Consider the following 21,324-nt stretch of genomic DNA (forward strand, 5'->3'; position numbering starts at 1 on the left):
GCCTTTCTGAATACAGAAATTGTTCGACTGCTGCCCTGGCCAGCACATTCTCCAGATCTCTCACCAACTGAAAACGTCTGGTAAATGGTGGTCGAGCAACTGCATCGTCACAATACGCCAGTCACTACTCCTGATGAACTGTGGTATCGTGTTGAAGCAGCATGGGCAGCTGTACCTGTACACGCCATCCAAGCTCTGCCAGTTCTAGTATAATATATTTGTCCAACGAATACCCGTTTATCATCTGCATTTCGTCCTGGTGTAGCAATTTTAATGGCCAGTAGTGTATATAGTACTGTTTCAATGGGACTGCCTCGTTCTTCTAATAAGTTCATGGTATCAAATTACGACTGCTACTTTACAGAATAATAAGGCGCACGTTACAAGTTTGATAACGTGTTAGCCATGTTGTCATATCGGCAAGTCTGAGATTTGCTTGTTTATTGACCAGATCGACACATAAAAACTTAAGTTTGTTTCTTTAAATTAATAACTCAGAAATTTTCAAACAGTGAACCCGAAATGGTGCAGCGATACCACCGAAACTAGCAGCCACATAATAAATGACATGGTAAGGACGGTTGTACGTGTTCCATTTTATTACATATTGACAGCCAGTTGTGGACTTCGCAGTCGAGCACTAACGTAAGCATTTTCAACTATCGTTCAGGTTGATATCCCTGCATTTGTGGCGTTTACCAGATACGTTTTCCCATGTCTTTAAAAACGCGTCAGATCTCGCTGATAAAGTCACATGAGTCACTCAAATCACATTCGTCTAAAGTACTTCAGTCATTCTCCACACGACTATGATTTAAAGGATCAACTCTAGTAATAATTACGCATACGCTCTGTGTAAAACGACATGTTGTTCAGGAAGCAAACCCTAAAATTCTGCACTACAAGTAAGGTGTAAGGTACACAATTACAGCCATTCAATGAAATCCGCCCAGAACCAGTTTATATCTTCAATCTCTTGAACTGTCTTGGATACACATCCTAACTGGGAATACCAGCATATTGAAACGCAATAATATACCCATAAAGTTTTGAATCGCCTCGGTTCCAGGAGTTAAGGAACCTGTAGAGGAAATTGGCATAGAGATCAACATAACCATCACTTTCGACTTTTTTATTGCTCATGAAAACCACACATTTCATGTTGTACTAGACCTTCAGACGTGGTGGTCCAGTTTGCTGTACACAGCGATACATCTAATACCCAGTAGCACTGCTGGCCAGATTGTCCCACTTCTCATCGCCGATTCCGTGTAGATTCCTTGGAGTGGTTGGTGGGCTTCAGTCCGGAACCGCACTGCTGCTACGGTCGAACGTTCCAATCCTGCCTCGGGCGTGGATGTCAAATGGTTCAAATGGCTCTGAGCACTATGGAACTTAACATCTGAGGTCATCAGTCCCCTAGAACTCAGAACTACTTAAACCTAACTAACCTAAGGACTTCACACACATCCATGCCCGAGGCAGGATTCGAACCTGCGACCGTAGCGGTCGCGCGGTTCCAGACTGAAGCGCCTAGAACCGCTCAGCCACAAAGGCCGGCGCGTGGATGTCTGTGATGTCCTTAGGTTAGTTAGGTTTAATTAGTTTTAAGTCTAGGGAACTGATGACCTCAGATGTTAAGTCCCATAGTGCTTAAAGCCATTTGAGCCATTTTGGTTGGTGGATCACGTCGTCCATAAACAGCCCTTTTCAATCTATCCCTGGCATGTTCGATAGGGTTCATGTCTGGAGAACGTGCTAGCCACTCTAATCGAGCGATGCCATTATCCTGAAAGAATTCATTCACAAGATGTGCACTATGGGGACTTCAACTGTTGTCCATGAAGACGGATGACTCGCCAATATGCTGCCGATATGGTTGCACTGTCAGTCAGAGGATGGCATTCACGTGTCGTATAGCCGTTAGGCTACCTTCCATGACCTCCAGCGGCGTACCTCGGCCCCACATAATGCCACCCCAAACTCCGCCTTGCTGCACTCGCTGGACAATGTGTCTACGGCGTTCCACTTGACCAGGTTGTTTTCAGACACGTTTCCGACGACTGTCTGGTTGAAGGCATATGCGACACTCATCGGTGAAGAGAACTTTATGCCAATCCCGAACGGTCCATTCGGCAGGTCGTTGGGGCCATCTGTACCGCGCTGCATGGTGTCGTGGTTGCAAAAATGGACCTCACCATGGACGTCAGGAGTGAAGTTGCGCATCATGCAGCCTATTGCGCACAGTTTGAGTCGTAACACGACGTCCTGTGGCTGCACGAAAAGCATTATTCAACATGGTGGCGTTGCTGTCAGGGTTCCTCCGAACCATAATCTGTTGGTAGAGGTCCTCCACTGCAGCAAGCCTGAGCGAGGCATGTCATCGACAGTCCCTGTCTCTCTGCATCTCCTCCACGTCCGAACAACGTCGCTTTGGTTCACTCCGAGATGCCTGGACACTTCCTTTGTTGAGAGCCCTTACTGACACAAAGCAACAATGCGTACGCGATTGAACCGCGGTATTGACCGTCTAGGCATGGTTGAACTACAGACAACACGAGCCGTGTACCTCCTTCCTGGTGGAATGACTGTGGAACTGATCGGCTGTCGGACCCCCTCCGTCTAATAGGCGCTGCTCATGCACGGTTATTTACATCTTTGGGCAGGTTTAGCGATATCTCTGAACAGTCAAAGGGATTGTGTCTGTGATAGAATATCCACAGTCAACATCTATCTTCAGAAGTTCTGGGATCCGGGGTGATGCATAACTTTTTTTTTTTATACGTGTAAGTTTTCTATCATCATTAAAGAAAATTCGTCGAAATCCACGAGTAAGAGAAAAACTCTATCACTGATAATTTCCCCGAGTATTTGTAGATCTTAGTACACGAATTCGAAGTCACAGGTAATGACAGAGTAGGACGCGCATTCCTGTGTCCGCGCGCTGACTGCAGATTGCGAAGAGGTAATTTCATTTCCCAGTTAGGCTTCTAGTTTTTCAGCGAAATCTACAAATGTAGCTTCACAGCACAGCATACATTTTGTAAAGTGCTCATAACTTGTGATTTATGGCACAACACAGTCATTTAGCGCGAATGTTATAGTGTCTTGTAATTTGGCTGGTTGTCCTGTCTTCCATTTGATAGTATCCAATATAGTTTCATCTTATTATCTGGACCATTAATTTCTGTCAAGATAGATTTTCTGGATAAATTTTTAGAAAAGCAACTTAAAAATACTGGAACAAATTTACTAGGGAATAAAATGAATTTGACATTAGCATCTCTTTCCATAAACGGTACCTGTATACCTTACCCGTGCCAACTCTTTTAGCTTACTCTGACGCCATGGCATCGTGTTGTCATTACCTAATCTCTCTGCTTTGTATGAATCTGCCTTAGGATTGTAAGGTATTACTTTTTTTCTTATTTCCAGTACGTGCACCGTGATCTATAACTGGGTACACATTAATTATTTCAGACTGTACACTGAAAGGTGGCTACACTGAGTCACAGCGCCAGAGATTGCGCCAGAGAGTATTATTCTGCCGCCTCCACAGGCAGTTCTTGTTCGGATGCGGTGGTAGGCAGTTCTTGTCGAGAAGCGGTGGTAGAGAGTGCTTGTGGAGATGTTGCAGTAGCGTGTCGTTGTTGAGAAGTTCCCATGGAGAGTGCTTGTTCAGATGTTGTCATATTGTTTTGATGGGCTAGACACCAGATGATGTTGGATTAGGGATGCTGTAATGTGCTTTTCGTCAATATATATGAAGGTAAAAAAATTCCTTTTTTTTATTATTTCAATGTCTTAACCAATAATGCCTCTTGGTCACAGGTTCAGTCAACAAAGCATCTGGCTCGTGTTCTTGTATTAGACTGTATTTCTGGTTTCTATGTGCAATTATAGTATTTCTGGGTTTTTTTAATTACTTCAGTATAAATGGTGTTTAAAATATCTGGTCTTATTGAGGAAGAACCGTGCCAGATGTGTACATTGAATCATACTTCCACACACAGAACAGCTACACTTGTGTTTTGTTGTTTCGTAGGTTTTATAGCTGCTGGGGACTTAATTAATTAATTGTGTTAACGCAAATTTTCTTTCATTCTTTGTTGATATTCTATGCAGTCAGATTGCGTACTAATACTAGTCAGGGCCAACCGGTTACGAGACTGCGTAATCGGACAGTCAGCTACAAAACTTGAAAATATTTGCATAATATTTAATTAAGCCCCCATGCAACACTGTCTATAAAAATGTTGTCAATCAGTTTCCTACTATCGTGATGCATATGAGCTAGAAAGTGGGCTACTGAAATTAGACTGAAGTACCCAAATATTTAATCTAATTCATTTTTTCCTGTTCATATATTTTAAGAAATCTACAGGAAATCTCCACAAACTACTAATAGTTCCTTATTGTCTTACAGGTAGCTCAATAATGCATCTACATTTCTTATAAATACACTCATGCTCATAAATTAAGGATAATCCTGATACATGGTGAAACAACGCCCTGGTGGGCGGTTCGCGGATTTAAATCACCTCGGGGTATGACCATGCGGTGCATTTGACCTGCGGTCGTCGCACGGTGGCGCTGGCAGCAGTCCACATACGCAGAGGTGTGTTGGTGCGTGTCAGAGTACGGTGCAGCGAGTAAGTGTGCAGACGTAGTCGGACGCACTAATGGTGGCTGTGTGTTGAAAATGGCTCAAAGAACACATATTGATGACGTTATGAGGGGTAGAATACTAGGGTGACTGGAGGCTGGTCAAACACAGCAGGTCGTAGCACGGGCCCTCCGTGTGCCACAGAGTGTGATCTCAAATTATGGCAACGTTTCCAGCAGACAGGAAACGTGTCCAGACGCTACAGTACTGGACGTCGACAGTGTACAACACCACAAGAAGACCGACATCTCACCATCAGTGCCACAGACGGCCACAGAGTACTGCAGGTAGCCTCGCTCGGGATCTTACTGCAGCCACGGGAACTGTTGTCTCCAGACACACAGTGTACAGACGACTGAACAGACATGGTTTATTCGCCTGGAGACCTGCAAGCTGCATTACACTGACCCCTGGTCACAGGAGAGCCCGTAAAGCCTGGTGTCAAGAACACAGTTCATGGTCATTGGAACAGTGGTCCCAAGTTATGTTCACAGACGAATCCAGGAATAGTCTGAACAGTGATTCTCGTGGGGTTTTCATCTGGCGTGAACCAGGAACCATCTTAAGTCCTTGAAGGGGACCTGTATGGAGGTCGTGGTTTGATGGTGTGTGGTGGGATTATGATTGGTGCACCTGCATGTCTTTGACAGAGGAACTGTAACAGGTCAGGTGTATCGGGACGTCATTTTGCACCAGTATGTCCGCCTTTACAGGGGTACAGTGGATCCTGCCTTCCTCCTGATGGATGATAACGCACGTCCCCACAGGGCTGACATCGTGGAGCAGTACCTTGAAACAGAAGATATCAAGCGAATGGAGTGGCCTGCCTGTTCTCCAGACCTAAACCCTATCGAGCACGTCTGAGATGCTCTCGGTCGACGTATCGCTGCACGTCTTGAAACCCTACGACACTTCAGGAGCTCCGACAGACACTGGTGCAAGAGTGGGAGGCTATACCCCAGCTCCTGATCCAGAGGATGTCAACCAGTTGTGCGGCCTGTGTACGTGTACATGGTGATCATGTCCCATATTGCTGTCGGGGTTCATACGCAGGAAACAGTGGCGTTTTGTAACACACGTGTTTCGGGGTGGTTATCTCAATACTGTGGACTTACACGTCTGTGTCGTGTCACGGGATAATGTAGATAGAGAGTTACCAATTGACACACGTACTTGGAATGACATGGGGTTTTATTAGAACCAAACAAATACAAAAGTTCAAAAAATGTCCGACAGATGGCGCTTCATCTGATCAGAATAGCAATAACTAGCATAAGAAAGTAAGACACGGCAAAGATGATGTTCTTTACACGAAATGCTCAATATGTCCACCATCATTCCTCAACAATAGCTGTAGTCGAGGAATAATGTTGTGAACAGCACTGTAAAGCATGTCCAGAATTATGGTGAGGCATTGGCGTCGGATGTTGTCTTTCAGCATCCCTAGAGATGTCGGTCGATCACGATACACTTGCGAATTCAGGTAACCCCAAAGCCAATAATCGCAGAGACTGAGGTCTGGGGACCTGGGAGGCCCAGCATGACGGAAGTGGCGGCTGAGCACACGATCATCACCAAACGACGCGCGCAAGAGATCTTTCACGCGTCTAGCAATATGGGGTGGAGCGCCATTCTGCATAAACGTCGTACGTTCCAGCAGGTGTTTATCAGCCAGGCTGGGGATGATGCGATTCTGTAACATATCGGCGTACCTCTCACCCGTCACGGTACCAGTTACAAAACCAGAATCACGCATTTCCTCGAGGAAAAAAGGCCCGATAACGGCAGATGTGGTAAATCCAACCCATACCGTGACTTTCTCGTTGTGCAATGGAGTTTCCACGACAGTTCTAGGGTTTTCGGTAGCCCAAATTCTGCAGTTGTGGGTGTTGACAGACCCTCGGAGCGTGAAATGAGCTTCGTCGGTCGACAACACGTTACTCAACCAATCGCAATCTTCGGCCATCTTTTGAAACGCCCACACTGCAAATGCCCTTCGCTTCACTAAATCGCCAGGTAACAGTTCATGATGTCGATGGATTTTGTACGGCTAGCACCGGGGTCACCGTGCCCTAGGGGTAGCGTCTTTGATTCATAATCAAAACGTCTTCGGTCCCGGGTTCGATCACCGCCACTGCCTAGATTTTGATAAATAATCAGCATTGGCGGCCGAAGACTTCCGGCATAAGAAGTCAGCCTCATTCTGCCAACGGCCTTGTCAAATAGGGCGGAGGAGCGGATAGAAGTTCAGGGCACTCTCTTGTCCTAGGGGTGGGAAATTGCCCCTAAAGGCGGAGGAATCAGCAATGATCAACGACATGAGGATGCAGAAGGCAATGGGAACCACTGCGTTAAAGACACGTACCGTGTATCCACAGTACATGTGGCCCGTATTTGAAGAAGTGTCATGATGATCTCTCCATTGGCAAAAGATTCCGGAATAGTCCCCCATTCGGATCTCCAGGAGGGGACTGCCAAGGGGGAGGTTACCACGAGAAAAAGATTGAATAAACAACGAAAGGATAACGTTCTACGAGTCGGGGTGTGGAATGTCAGAAGCTTGAACGTGGTAGGGAAACTAGAAAATCTGAAAAGGGAAATGCAAAGGCTCAATCTAGATATAGTAGGGTTCAGTAAAGTGAAGTGGAAGGAAGACAAGGATTTCTGGTCAGATGAGCATCGGGTAATATCAACAGCAGCAGAAAATTGTATAACAGGTGTAGGATTCGTTATGAATAGGAAGGTAGGGCAGAGGGTGTGTTACTGTGAACAGTTCAGTGACCGGGTTGTTCTAATCAGAATCTACAGCAGACCAACACCGACGTCGCAAGCTGAAGATGAACAGATAGAGAAAGTGTATGAGGATATTGAAAGGGTAATGCAGTATGTAAAGGGGGACGAAAATCTAATAGTCATGGGCGACTGGAATGCAGTTGTAAGGGAAGGAGTAGAAGAAAAGGTTACAGGAGAATATGGGCTTGGGACAAGGAATGAAAGAGGAGAAAGACTAATTGAGTTCTGCGACAAGTTTGAGCTAGTAATAGCGAATACCCTGTTCAAGAATCACGAGAGGAGGAGGTATACTTGGAAAAGGCCGGGATAATACAGCTTCACTAAAAGCTCCTTTTCAGGTAACGTCAACATACTGCGACTGCTGGCGCATCTGATTCTCTCTCTCATTACAGCTCCTTTTATACACGATTGTCATGCGCAGTTACTGACGTTTTGCTGTCCAGCGCCATCTGTCGGACATTTTGTGAACTTTGTTTTTTTTTTTTTTTTTTTTTTTGTTCTAATAAAACTCCATGTCACTCCAAGCATGTGTGTCAATTCGTACCTCTCTATCTACATTATTCCGTGGTTTATTATGTTTTCAAATTTATACTGACTTTTTGATCACCCGGTACATATATATACGTGTATGTATGTGTGTGTGCGTTTTCCACTTCTCCTCCTAAACCAATCTTGGTAAACTTATTGCTCACTGTCAGACAATAATGGCTGTGTGGATAAGAACCATCTACCTATCATAATTCAAGAGATGTGTTATCATAAACAATGAGATGCATGAAAAACGGCCACATCACGCATGACGATTAAATCTGTTAGTTCTGTAATAAAATTACTTAAAAACAATCTTGATCTCAACCGATATTTCCTTCCGACCGATTTAGATCTTATAACTACGGGTCATCATAAGAGTTTGCACCATCTGGAAGAAGGCGATAGCGCCTGACCCTCTGTGGAGGCCACACCTCTGTGCTACTAGCTCTATGCGCAATACATTGGTATCCACATATGTCGCTAGATACATCTGCAAAATTATATAATGCTTCCACACATAGCTATAGGTATGACGTAATAAAGACTAGATGGGTGAAAAAAATACAGCTTCCTGCATGACGTTTTAATACATTTGATATTAACTACCAAGCCACTGCTACAGTCGACTTAACTTAAGAAAATCCCTGAAGCCTAGCAGCGATTTCACCAGCTTTTAGCTGCCAAGTGCACAAAGAGCCGTTTCCGTAGAAACTTTTACAAAATCACGTTGTAGGCACGTGAAGCAGCTCCGCCCTGCATACGGAAACTGTTTCAAAATTTCAAAAATGTTTTCAAAACTACAGGGAAATAAAAATTTTTCGATTCAAACACAGTTCATTTTTATTTACGTTTCTGATCGAAAATTAGGAAAATGAATACAGGACAATGCCGGGATTGTCAGTTCCACAATAAATCGTCGTTGATCCATATATCCAGATATTTTGTCATTGTGTGTCAGAGACCGCCAATTGGGTAATCAAATGCTGCCATGTTGTGCTCGAGTGTTCTAGCTGAAGATCATCTACGAGCCCTACGACAAGTTTCGCTCCTGTGTAGGACTGTGCATTTCGCTACATTTTTATAGCTTTACAACTTCCCTACGAATATCATCATCCTCGGTAGTCTCCTACGATCCCGCCGTGTTATTTAACATAGTAATTAGTAACATGTCTACGACATTTCCTTGCGGCAAATCTTTAGTTGCTTTCTCATTCAATGATCTTTCGCTTTTGAGAGCGAAGGACTGAGCTATATTTGCTAGGGAACTTTCTGTCCAGAAAAAAATTGTTCCGGTCTTCAGTAAGGCTTCATAATTTGTCTTCGGGGCGTCAAGGAACATGTCAATAGATCTGACACACGTGTTTATTGTGTTCTTGGTCTCACGGAAAAACAGCGCCTATGATACACGACTGTGTTTTTTGAGTAATTCATGATGACTCTCACAGTGAAATACTTCAGAAAGACACAACACACAAGGTAATGGAATGAAAATGTTTGAGATGGCTATACACGTATCATATAATACAATTATTATTCAATTAATTTAACACACAGATTAAACTTACATATTTCTCACAAAAGAATAGACAAGAGAGTGAGTGAGCCAGCGCGCTCCAGAGACAAGAACGTGCTTCTTCTCCCTTTTCTAGCCACGTGTTGAATATACTTCCTTTTACCAATTTCACAGTATTTAAACACTACTGTGATTCCATAAAAATATTTAGACTAACATGTTTTCTCCGTTAAGATGTAAGTTTCATGGATGTACACCTAAGATGCACCTTTCCTCTGGTACAAGACAATTTTCATTTATTTTGAAAGTTATACTTCAGTATGTGATGTGTTCCATTATCAGACTAAGTGATTACTTGTCGTTTTACAGTTTTTGTTCATATTCTACATGTTGTTGGCAAAGACAATCAATCAGCACGTACATAATGTGCTGACTCATTCTGGTACACGCATCATCGCACCTTATATATAAGTCTGTGTGTTCAATGTATGTTCTGTTGACTCGTTCCACATCACAAAGTTTATCGTCCCCGTTGAAAATATTTTCATCTGGGACATTATTATAGTATTAAGCGCATTTGCCAGATATTTACATCTTCGAGGCGAAAACAGAGAGCCTATAGCTACGCGCAACTTTCCTATGACATGTCTTGAGAACATTTATTTACTTTATTTATTTATTTCATTAACAGTAGGGATTAACCCACCGCCTTGAAACGTAAGGTGGCTCGGATGCTTCCGAATCTAATAGCAAAGACTTGTCATTGTTACAGTCTTGTTGATATACAGTTGTTAATACTTTTTTTAAATAATTTAAAGAATATAATATATAAAGATGTCTCTGAGGTTACAGCGAAATGAATGCTTAGCAATTGTTAGAATGATTGCATAAAATCTGTTACTACCTAGTTGATGAGAATATAATTTATACACTGGAAATGTCAAACAAAAATTTAAAAAAATAAAATGTAACACAATGAGCGTGGTTGAGAATAATTTGTAATATGTAGAGTGAAGTGATATGCTGTATTTGGATGAGTAATACAGTCTAAGTAGCATGTTGGTTAGTAACGGCCTATTTTTATCTATTTCAGACGAGAAGGTCTCGATACAACCTCGAGCTATTCTCATCTCAAATGGTTTGCGCTGATGTATGTTTACACAGATTATACAGATTAAATGCTGATTGAGCACAGTGGTGTCCAGTACACCTTCCCATTCGCTTGGAACGATTTGTTCTCAAGTGATCTACGATAAGATGCTGCCAGAGAGAGATTAAGCTATTTTTCGCAATTAATAAGGAATCGAGCAAGATTGCAGTAAAAGTAACATAAATGTCCATAAAGAATGAATTAGTGTCTGTCTTCAAAGAATGAAGTGTCAGGGCGACACGATGACCGCCACGCAACTGCAGTCCGCTCTGTATTCCCAGGCGGGTGATTACTTTTAGCAGCTTGGCCTGAAGTCAAGGACACAGCAAGCGGTCGTTTCGCTGAGTCCGGTTGTGCAGCGGGCGTTGTCGTCGACAGAATTCGGCCGTGTCCAGTATAAATACAGGGCCAGGACAGCTGATCGGCATCACATCGCAGCCGCAACACGCCGCTACATCATGAAGGCTTTCGTAAGTACACACAACCACTCGGTAAATTCGGCTCAGCTTCAAACAGATGGTCGTTATTGTTTTTCCTGATAAACCGTGGTCACGTTAGCTACCTTCAAGAATATACACTTTTTTGTTATTGTATCACATAACTACAGGCCGCTCTCATTTTCATAATATGCTCCTCTTTCGTATGTATGACACAACTGCTAATGAATATTTTTGCTCAGGAGTTACAGGAGTTATGCGTCGTATCTGTCTTTGAGTTTGATGGTAGTTGCAGAGTAAAGCTGCTAAAATGTTTAACGATTGTAATGCAAAATAACGTAAGTAAAGAAGTAAATCCTTTATGCCCAGACTTCTAACTATGAATACATAGAGTGTCTGAAATTTTATGACCATAGATAATGTTTGGTCCTTCAAACAAACATTCTGTAACAATGTACTTACGACACAATCTGACGACCTGTATTACAAATTCGACAACACAGAACAATTGAGGTGAAAGAAATCATCTGTTGTCTAGACTGTAGACAAATACATATCCAGTTCAGTAATAGGTGACTGGTAGGACCCAACTTCGTACATAATAGACGGATAATCTTTAAAAAAAAAAAAAAAGCAGAGAATATTATACTCTAGCAACAAAAGAGAATTCAGGGAAGTTGATAGAGAAATTTTAATGAAAGATCACGAATCCCTAACAAGGATTGTAAGTGTAGCCTACAATAAGATTCACTGCCAGATCTCTCAGAAAGATGAGAAACTTATAGGATATTCTTGTCATATGTAAACTCAAAAAACAGATCCAAAACGTCTATCCTGCTTCCTGTGCATCAGTCTGGCATTCAGATGGAAGATGACAGACGTAAGGCCAAAACATTTTATTAAACATTCAACAATTTCTTCACGAATGAGGATAACTAGGATACCAATGTTTCGCTGTCACTCACATTCACATATAAGAGATACTGAAGTACGTATAATGGAATAATTTTCTTCTTGTTGAATTTGCAGGTCTGCTCTTTCCTCGTGGTCCTGCTGGTGGCGGCCGTGTTCGCCCAGGAGAAGGCCAAGGAGACCCTGAAGGGCGCCGAGGCCTACTACGCCTACGCCGCCCCCTACGCCTACAGCGCCTTCGGCTACCCCGCCGTCAGCGCCTACTCCGCCTACCCCTACGCCGCCGCCGGCTACCCCTACTACTACCGCTGAACACGAACACGTCGTTGGAGAAGTGATGGCTGTAATAGGGGACTTTACAAAAAATAAAATTTGTATATAGCAAAATTAAATCATATCTGTTTGCTTACACCAGCCTTGCGCCCTTACCACAAAGACTTCCAAGAGTCCATTATGTTGAAACAAACAGAAGAAACAGAAATGCTTACATAGCAAGTCTCACAAAGAAAAAGGTAATAGGTAACACAACGCTACAGCAACTGAATATGAACTGGAAGTATACAAAATTAAATTCTCTTCTATAATAAAATAACATGCAGGGCTAAACCGTATCTAGAAAACCTATGCTTTGGCCAAGCAAATGTATCCATTATAATCATCAAAGTGGGGATTGCTGTCGCTGTTTAACAATTCATGTAAACTGTACATGAGTTATATTTCAGTGTCATGCTGATAAAACTTACTATGTCATTGTGTAATAAGTTGTTCTATAATTTTTATATATGGTTGGTTCCAGCCTCAGATCTTTATCTAAAAAAGTCGACTATGGAAATATGTAAAATTGACTCTACCCTATCGAGTTTGGGCTCGAATGAAATGTCTTGATACTCAGAATACGATGGTGAGGTCGGAATATGTAGAAAATGAAGGTCATGAGACCACGCCACCTTACAAGATAAATGTTTGACAAATATTTGCTAGCGAAATTTATATTAATATATTTTAGTACAGGGTAACATGTATTGTATCTATCAACTTCTAATGATGTGTGCAAGATACCACAACAGTAAAACTAAGTGTCAATGTTTTGCTTGATACGAGTCACAAGTTGTACATAATTTTAATAATCACTTTTTAAATGTAGCAGCAAAAATAGGATCCAATGGTTCTGTTGAAGAAGCAAGAGAATATCTTAAAAATGTCATTCCATGTAACTTAAAGCAAGACGTAGCATAAACATCCTTCACTGAAATTAATAGAATTATAAAAATTCTAAAAATCTAAAGCTTGTATGGTGTCGATGGACATCAAACGGAATTTTGCAACTTTGTTCCAGCTTAGTAAATAATATCTTTAGTGATATAGGCAATTAATTACTGGCAATAGGAATTTTGTCAGATAGGATAAAATATGTAATTGTTAGGAAGGAGACAAGACAGATTTAAATAATTATCGTTTAGTTTCCTTGCTGATGACTTTTCCCATTGTTTTTAAAATAGTCATGTACTAAAGAGTAGTCTCACACTTTACTAGAAACATTTTACTTGTCAAGTCACAGTTTGGATTCCAGGGGAGCTGCTCAACTGAGAATGCTATTTATACATTCACTTATCAAAATGTAGCACAAGCCTTAAATAATAAAGTATATCCATGTGGCACTTTTTTGTCACCTGTTTAGAGTATCTGACTGTGTAATACACGTGACTCTCTTGGAAAAACTCAAGTTTCATGGAACTGATGATGGCATTACACACAGCTGGTTTAAATCATACTTAACAAAAAGAATGCAAAAGGTTGTGCTGCATAATTCAAACAATGTAGGAAGGTGATGGTAAACCTTTAGGGATGTGAGGTAGTGGTCCAAGAAACTCTTCTGTCACTGACGTTTCGTCCAGGACTGCGCTGGATATCTTCAGAGGCGCTCCTCCGCTGAGTCTTGTCGACTGACTGCTCGGACGTCCAAGAAAGAAATATATACTGTAGGAAAGGGGGCGTAGTCGATGTGAAAGAGGTAAAGAAAATTTTGCGACCATCACAGCACACTTATTCGATTATGACATTCGTCACAAATAATCCGTCACAATTTGAGATTTTTAATCTAAATTAAAATCATTTCTCCTGAACAACTCCTATTCCATTGATCAATTCCCAGTTAAAAGCTGGTAGCCAGTAAAAAAAATAAATAAAAAATAAAATAAAAAATTGCGTAGTGCGAGCAGGACTGATACACTGAGGGTTCTGTAAAGACTTATATATAACTAACCATCAGTTAATTATACACTCTTTGCCTGTTATCAATGCTGGTAAAATATTGGTTCCTGGAATTCCAAGACCTCCACACTCCAGACTAGCCCAAACATACAAAAAGAAACAAGTGAGAGATTTCAGTTTATGCATGTAGAGGGCGATACTTAGTAAAATATTTTTATTTACTTACTTAAGTATGACTACAACTTACCTTTAATGTTTGCTTTGAGTAATGTTTGTCTATTACGCTTTTGACAGATCAGGAATGCAATGTATGTTCATATGGCGAAAGACATTTTTGTGTGATATAACTACAGTTTAACAAGTTCCAGATTTTTTACTTTACATGTACTGTGGAACCTTACTTCTTGCCGACTCTCATGATCCTAGGTCAGTGGGAAGTACCCTATAGTCTTTGATCAGTGAGTTTGCGAATATCACAATATGTAATATAAATCATCGTATTTTCTGACTGTGTTGATTTAGAAGCTTCCAATTTTTACATCGCCAAGAGACCATAGCCCTTAGTGTGTCACACAGATTTGAATTTGATACATCAAACTGTTCCAGAGGTAAAGTGCCTTAACAGATGGACAAACAGGAGATTGATAAAAGTGACAAAAATGTTTTTCGTCATATATAATTGCAAACTAACATTTTTCGGAATATTTTCGTTTACTTATACTATGAAACATTGCTTATTGCCAATTTTCATGATTCTAGATTAGGAGGAGGCACCCTGTATGTTCTGCTGAGTGAGTCTTCGATTATCAAAATATGTGACATAAATGGCCTTGTCTCTTTACTGAAGTGACTTACAAGCTTAAACTATTTAAACATCCAAGGAACTACAGAGCATAATACGTGACATAAATATGAACTTGATACATCTACCTGTTCCTGAGAAAAAAGGACAGTCAACAAAACAATCCTATAAGGGTTCTGTTCTTGCACACTGAGGCACAGAACCCTAAAAACAGAAAACCTTGTTTTTTAGGTATGGTTGCATAAGTACAACTAAACTAATAATGTGATAATCAATGTTAACACCAATCATGTATATGTGTCCTGTAAGGTTACTAGTTCCACGTTGTTTCGATAAAGGAATTGTACAAATGGCCCATGGAACATGTAACTAACTAACAGAAACACAGTAAATGCTAGTAGTAATTTAATAATTTAGTACTAATTATGAAATTTAAAAACATAAATTAACAGTTACTACAGTATGTAATATATATTTGTAGACCTCACTACACCTTGGAAATAACTTCTTCCAAATGTCTCTCATTTGCTGGATGCACTCGTGAAGACATCGCTGGATAGCTTTCGTAAAAGTCCTCCACATATACTGCAAAACTGCACTTATTTCAAGTCGAATGACAGTCTTAAATTCAACGACTGTCTGGCAACTGATTGGCAAAGACCCTTTCTTTGAGCTATTCCCAAGGGAAGAAATCTGGAGCTGTTAAATGAAGAATGTGACCGTTATGTCAAATCGCCAAGGTGGGATATTAAACAGTGTGGAAAAGTGTGCCAGAGTATAACTACGCTGTAATGTGCTGTGTGAACCGTTGCGCCATCCTGCTTAAAGTAAACTTTACACAGCAATCCTCTGGACTGCAATTCCAGAATGAGGAAATTAACGTTTGCAACATGCCAGGCGCCAACCTGAAAACCATAGGGACCAGAACTGGATGTATTTCTTTCTAACATATCAAGTCATGAAACAGTTTCCTTCATCAGACATCACCAATGAAATAATCTAAAGCCACTCTAATTAATTAAATAGTGACAGTGGATCACATTGCTGCAAATGCCGAGCAATTATTATCCACACTTCCAAGTACACATACACGCAGCAGGTCCTCATGTGTCTGTCTGGGATGAATCATCCTTGAAGCGAAATAACAAATAGTTTCAACCTCTACATCTATGTCTACATAATTACTTTGCGGTTCATACTTTAGCACTTGGCTGAAGATTCATTGACCCTCCCTCAGACTATTTCCCTACCATATCTCGCTACATAGGTGAGCATCAACAAATATTTTGATATTTGGAGGTGAAAACTGGTGAGTGGAATTTTGTGAAAAGATCTCGTCTCGTTTCCGACCAATGATTAGCAAAAAAAAAGAGCTCTACGACTTAGTGAATATGAAAAACCTCTCACTATGATACAGAGTAGAGAACGAAAAATACAAAGTAAAATAAAACCTTTCATGCTCAGAAAGATAACTACATCAACACAGACAGAAAAACGACAACTGCACTTAACTTTTTCATAAACATATTAAACACAGTTGTAGCCTCACCTAGGTCTGAGAAAGATTTTCAGAAGTTTCCTCTTGGTTGGCATAGAAGTGTCGTTAGTGGAAATCCCCTCCCAGATAATCCCCTTTGTGCTATTCACAGCTTCTAGGGTTCCAATGGCACCAAACTTTTATTTTAAGTGGCTTTTGACCAGATAACTACGTCTGCTTGATTAGTTAAGACAGCTTTACAGAAGTTGGTTGCGCTTGTAAATTTTTGACGTCATTTACGATATCTCCCACTGCAACTAACAAATATGAGCTCATATAATATCCTCACGTCGCCATCTATGAGGGCGTTCTGAAAAGTAAATCCTCTGATTTTTTATATTATAACTTCTAAAACCTTTTAATGAAAACAAACGTTATTAACATTCTATATCTTTGCTGTTAGAGGGCTCCTAATCGTAGCTTGTAACACGGCGTTGTGTAACGCAACAGTGTTGCTGCATGAGTTACAGCAAGCTGTAATCGAGTTTAGAATTAACAGAGTTCGTCCACATATAGAGCACGCTCTCTTTCAGCATGACAATGCCACACCACACACCAGCGCTGCAACATCTGCAAGAATTCGACGTCATGGGTTCAGTGTCATCCACCATCCTCCATACACTGCTGACATAGTCCCATCCGGGTTTCATCTGTTTCCAAAAATAAAAGAACCTTTGTAGATTTCACATTCATAATGATGATGCGGTTCAAGCAGAGTGAAGTTTGTGACCCCACCTACAAACCCAATCGCCCTATAGTGCTGGTGTCAAAAAACTGATCTCTCATTGAGGAAAATGTGTTAGTCGTCTTGGTGGCTATGTTGAGAAACATATAAGTACATATAAAGAATAAGAACTTTTACCAGTTATCCCAGGTACCCCTAAAATTGTGGATATAACATGTGTCTAGCTTAATCTTAAATTTTATCCCTTCCTATGCTCTACTACATATTAGCCCTCACATTCTCGTCCTACCACTAGGGGTGTTTAACCCTACAGTATATATTTTGCTAGATACTATATCATATATGTACCAAGTTGTCCTGAATTTTCTCCAGGTGTTAAACATTACATGTCACCTCTTTCCCAGCCCAGTCTGACAAATAGGGTTTGTCTTAAGTTACCAGTAATTGTCTGCTGACACTAAGTAAAATGAGTGACTAATATAGTAGAAATTACATCAGGCTCTGCAGAGTAATGTTGGGTTACGCACAAAAACACACACACACAGATATTAATATTAACTAGAAAATTGTTTGCGATTGACCATGCAACCAAATCATCTTCAGATCATATATTCTTTACGCTTGGTACCCAAAGCATCACACAGCGTTAACCATCGCTCACTGATGACTCAGGTACTAATTACAGAAAAAGTACGAGCTGACGACAGTTATTTTCAACTGAAACCCATCATTCAGTTACCATCGGATTGAATTGCATCAAAACTACTACAATTATTATAAATAACATTAACAACTATGTGTTCTTCGTTTTTATATATATATATATATATATATATATATATATATATGGGTGTGTGTGTGTGTGTGTGTGTGTGTGTGTGTGTGTGTGTGTGTGTGTGTGTGTGTGTGTGTGTGTGTGTCTGTATATATATATATATATATATATATATATATATATATATATATATATATAAGGACTAGACGAATGCGGGATTGAACAACATTCGTTATGGACTACAAGACTGAACAGCATTTATTGATAACAAAAGTGAACCTTAAAACAAACTCAGACAAGAGGCAACACAATAATTTTCTTTACGATTACAGGAACATCCGGTTAAACTTGAAACTGAATGGTGAATATGTAAGCATCAGAAACGAATTTCTTGCTTAAGACTGTATTGATTCTGTTACTCATTGTTTTCCAATTTCTGCCAAGACACGCTCTGCATATCCGACGGCCCAGCACAGCGACAAATTGGCAGGACTGCCTGGGACGGCCCACACAATACAGGCCAGGTATCAGAGACCGTGTGGTATTCAAAAAATTTAAAAACCTCTCTCACACCGGCCTGATTTAGCTTCACTGATCAGGATAGTAAAAACATGCGTATGTTAAGGGAATTTTCATTCACAAAGCAGGCTTATCACATTCACACAGTTCAATACTGTTGTATCCTCATTAAATTGAGCTTAACTTAAATTCCATAAGGCAGTGTAGCAATTTCGAAGTCTCGGTGCGACGAAAATTGTCAGTCGATCTCCTGAAAATATTTGTAATAATTATTAACTTTCGGTGATCACATGGGGAAGACCGGAGATCTGCTGGTAAGACCGTGTTAGCCTATTTATTTGAAGTGACTGGATATCTTGAGCATACAAAACGGCAGGTTCGTCCAGTGTAAATCAGACGTTCCCCACTGATCCCGTGCAACACAGCGTAGTAAGCAGACACTGTCAATAATAAACAGTTAAATAATACGCGAACACACTTACTTTAGTTTAGTTCATGTATTAAATTCCTTCTCATACAGAATCTCATCAAGATGGCGACTAGCTCAACAATACATACATATACATCCTCCTCCATTCACGACTAATCGGCAAGATCTCCCTCATTCTTTTCATAAGAGAAAACAGATAGCAGAGAAGCTATTCCCATGGAGTAAATGGACGCTCCAAGGAATAATTGGGCTTGAAACAACTTTGCATTGATAGTCGTCGTATATTAAAGTTTAGGAATCGGTAAGATAAGAAGAGATATTTCGAGATATGTACTGAGTTATATAATTTATAAAATTTCTGAAAATATCGCGGAGAGACCGCTGCAAGAGACATTACAACCGGACACAGCCGACCGCTTGCTTTCCACACTACTTCATTCCTGCTCGCCAGTTCAACCCCGAGAGAGTTGAGACTCAATACCGTACCCCACCCCCTCTCTCCAAAGGTCAAAATGGTTCAAATGGCCCTGAGCACAATGGGATTGAACTGCTGAGGTCATCAGTCCCCTAGAACGTAGAACTACTTAAACCTTACTAACCTAAGGACATCACACACATCCATGCCCGAGGCAGGATTCGAACCTGCGACTGTAGCGATCGCGCGGTTCCAGACTGTAGCGCCTAGAACCGCACGGCCACTACGGCCGGCGCCAAAGGTCAGCTCACTTGCAAGATCGATGCGATCTTTCGACTCGCGGCATGGGCCATATACATCAGGACGTTTAATTTTGTTGAATCCTCTCTAATCTAACTATTAGCGTGATTGATTTCGGTGTTTTCTCCGTTCAAGCGTCATAAATGTAGCCAAATACTGCACCATCTATGATGAATCGAAAAAATTCAGGTAAGACTAGATATTTTTGGCAAAGAATCCATATCTGTAATAAAAACGAGGTTCCCATTCTGGAATATGAGACGGTGGCTAGGTTAGAGGGTGGCGAATTTTAGCTCAGACAAGTGTCCCTCTTGAAAATATTAACTTATCATTCCCAGATACTGAGTTGTTACAAGTTAAAACAAACAACCTGTATATATAGGTAAATACACTACTGGCCATTAAAATTGCTACACCACGAAGATGACGAGCTACAAACACGAAACTTAACCGACAGGAAGAAGATCCTGTGATATGCACATGATTGGCTTTTCAGAGCATTCACACAAGGTTGGCGCCGGTGGCGACACATACAACGTGCTGAAATGAGGAAAGTTTCCAACCGATTTCTCATACACAAACAGCAGTTGACCGGCGTTGCCTGGTGAAACGTTGTTGTGATGCCTCGTGTAAGGAGGAGAAATGCGTACCATCATGTTTCCGACTTTGATAAAGGTCGGATTGTAGTCCATTGCGATTGCGGTTTCTCGTATCGCGACATTGCTGCTCGCGTTGGTCGAGATCCAATGACTGTTAGCAGAATACGGAATCGGTGGATTCAGGAGGGTAATACGGAACGCCGTGCTGGATCCCAACGGCATCGTATCACTAGCAATCGAGATGGCAGGCATCTTATCCGCATAGCTGTAACGGATCCCTGAGTCAACAGATGGGGACGTTTGCAAGACAACAACCATCTGCATGAACAGTTCGACGATGTTTGCAGCAGCATGGACTGTCAGCTCGGAGACCATGGCTGCGGTTATCCTTGACGCTGCATCACAGACAGGAGCGCCTGCGATGGTGTACTCAACGACGAATCTGGGTGCACGAATGGCATAACATCATTTTTTCGGATGAATCCAGGTTCTGTTTACAGCATCATGATTATCGCATCCGTGTTTGGCGACATCGCAGTGAACGCACTTTGGAAGCGTGTATTCGTCATCGCCATACTGGCGTATCACCCAGCGTGATGGTATGGGGTGCCATTGGCTACAGTCTCGGTCACCTCTTGTTCGCATTGATGGCACTTTGAACAGTGGACGTTACATTTCAGATGTGTTCCGTCCCGTGGCTCTACCCTTCATTCGATCCTTGCGAAACCCTACATTTCAGCAGGATAATGCACGACCTCATGTTGCAGGTTCTGTACGGGCCTTTCTGGCTACAGAAAATGGTCGACTGCTGCCCTGGCCAGCACATTCTCCAGATCTCTCACCAATTGAAAACGTCTGGTCAATGGTGGCCCGTCACAGTACGCCAGTCACTACTCTTGATGAAGCGTGGTATCGTGTTGAAGTTGCATGGGCAGCTGTACCTTTCCACGCCATCCAAGCTCTGTTTGACTCAATGCCCAGGCGTATCAAGGCCGTTATTACGGCCAGAGGTGGTTGTTCTGGGTACTGATTTCTCAGGAACTAAGCAC

The 21,324-nt window shown here is 41.4% G+C and overlaps 1 protein-coding gene and 2 long non-coding RNA genes across 3 annotated transcripts in view; 2 read left to right on the forward strand and 1 right to left on the reverse strand.

Moving 5' to 3' along the window:
- LOC126176897 (uncharacterized) overlaps positions 1 to 21,324 on the forward strand; it is a 173,231-nt gene that overhangs the window by 98,356 nt on the left and 53,551 nt on the right. The gene's annotated exons all lie outside the window — the stretch shown is intronic.
- LOC126176919 (uncharacterized) overlaps positions 1 to 21,324 on the reverse strand; it is a 79,937-nt gene that overhangs the window by 56,328 nt on the left and 2,285 nt on the right. The window lies entirely within an intron of this gene.
- Positions 10,978 to 12,394, forward strand: LOC126176905 (uncharacterized). Its single transcript, XR_007535692.1, has 2 exons — positions 10,978 to 11,123; positions 12,120 to 12,394. It is a non-coding gene; the product is annotated as an uncharacterized LOC126176905 (long non-coding RNA).

The sequence above is a fragment of the Schistocerca cancellata genome, chromosome 3 (genome assembly GCF_023864275.1).
Source record: "Schistocerca cancellata isolate TAMUIC-IGC-003103 chromosome 3, iqSchCanc2.1, whole genome shotgun sequence".
In the NCBI taxonomy this organism is placed as follows: domain Eukaryota; kingdom Metazoa; phylum Arthropoda; class Insecta; order Orthoptera; family Acrididae; genus Schistocerca; species Schistocerca cancellata.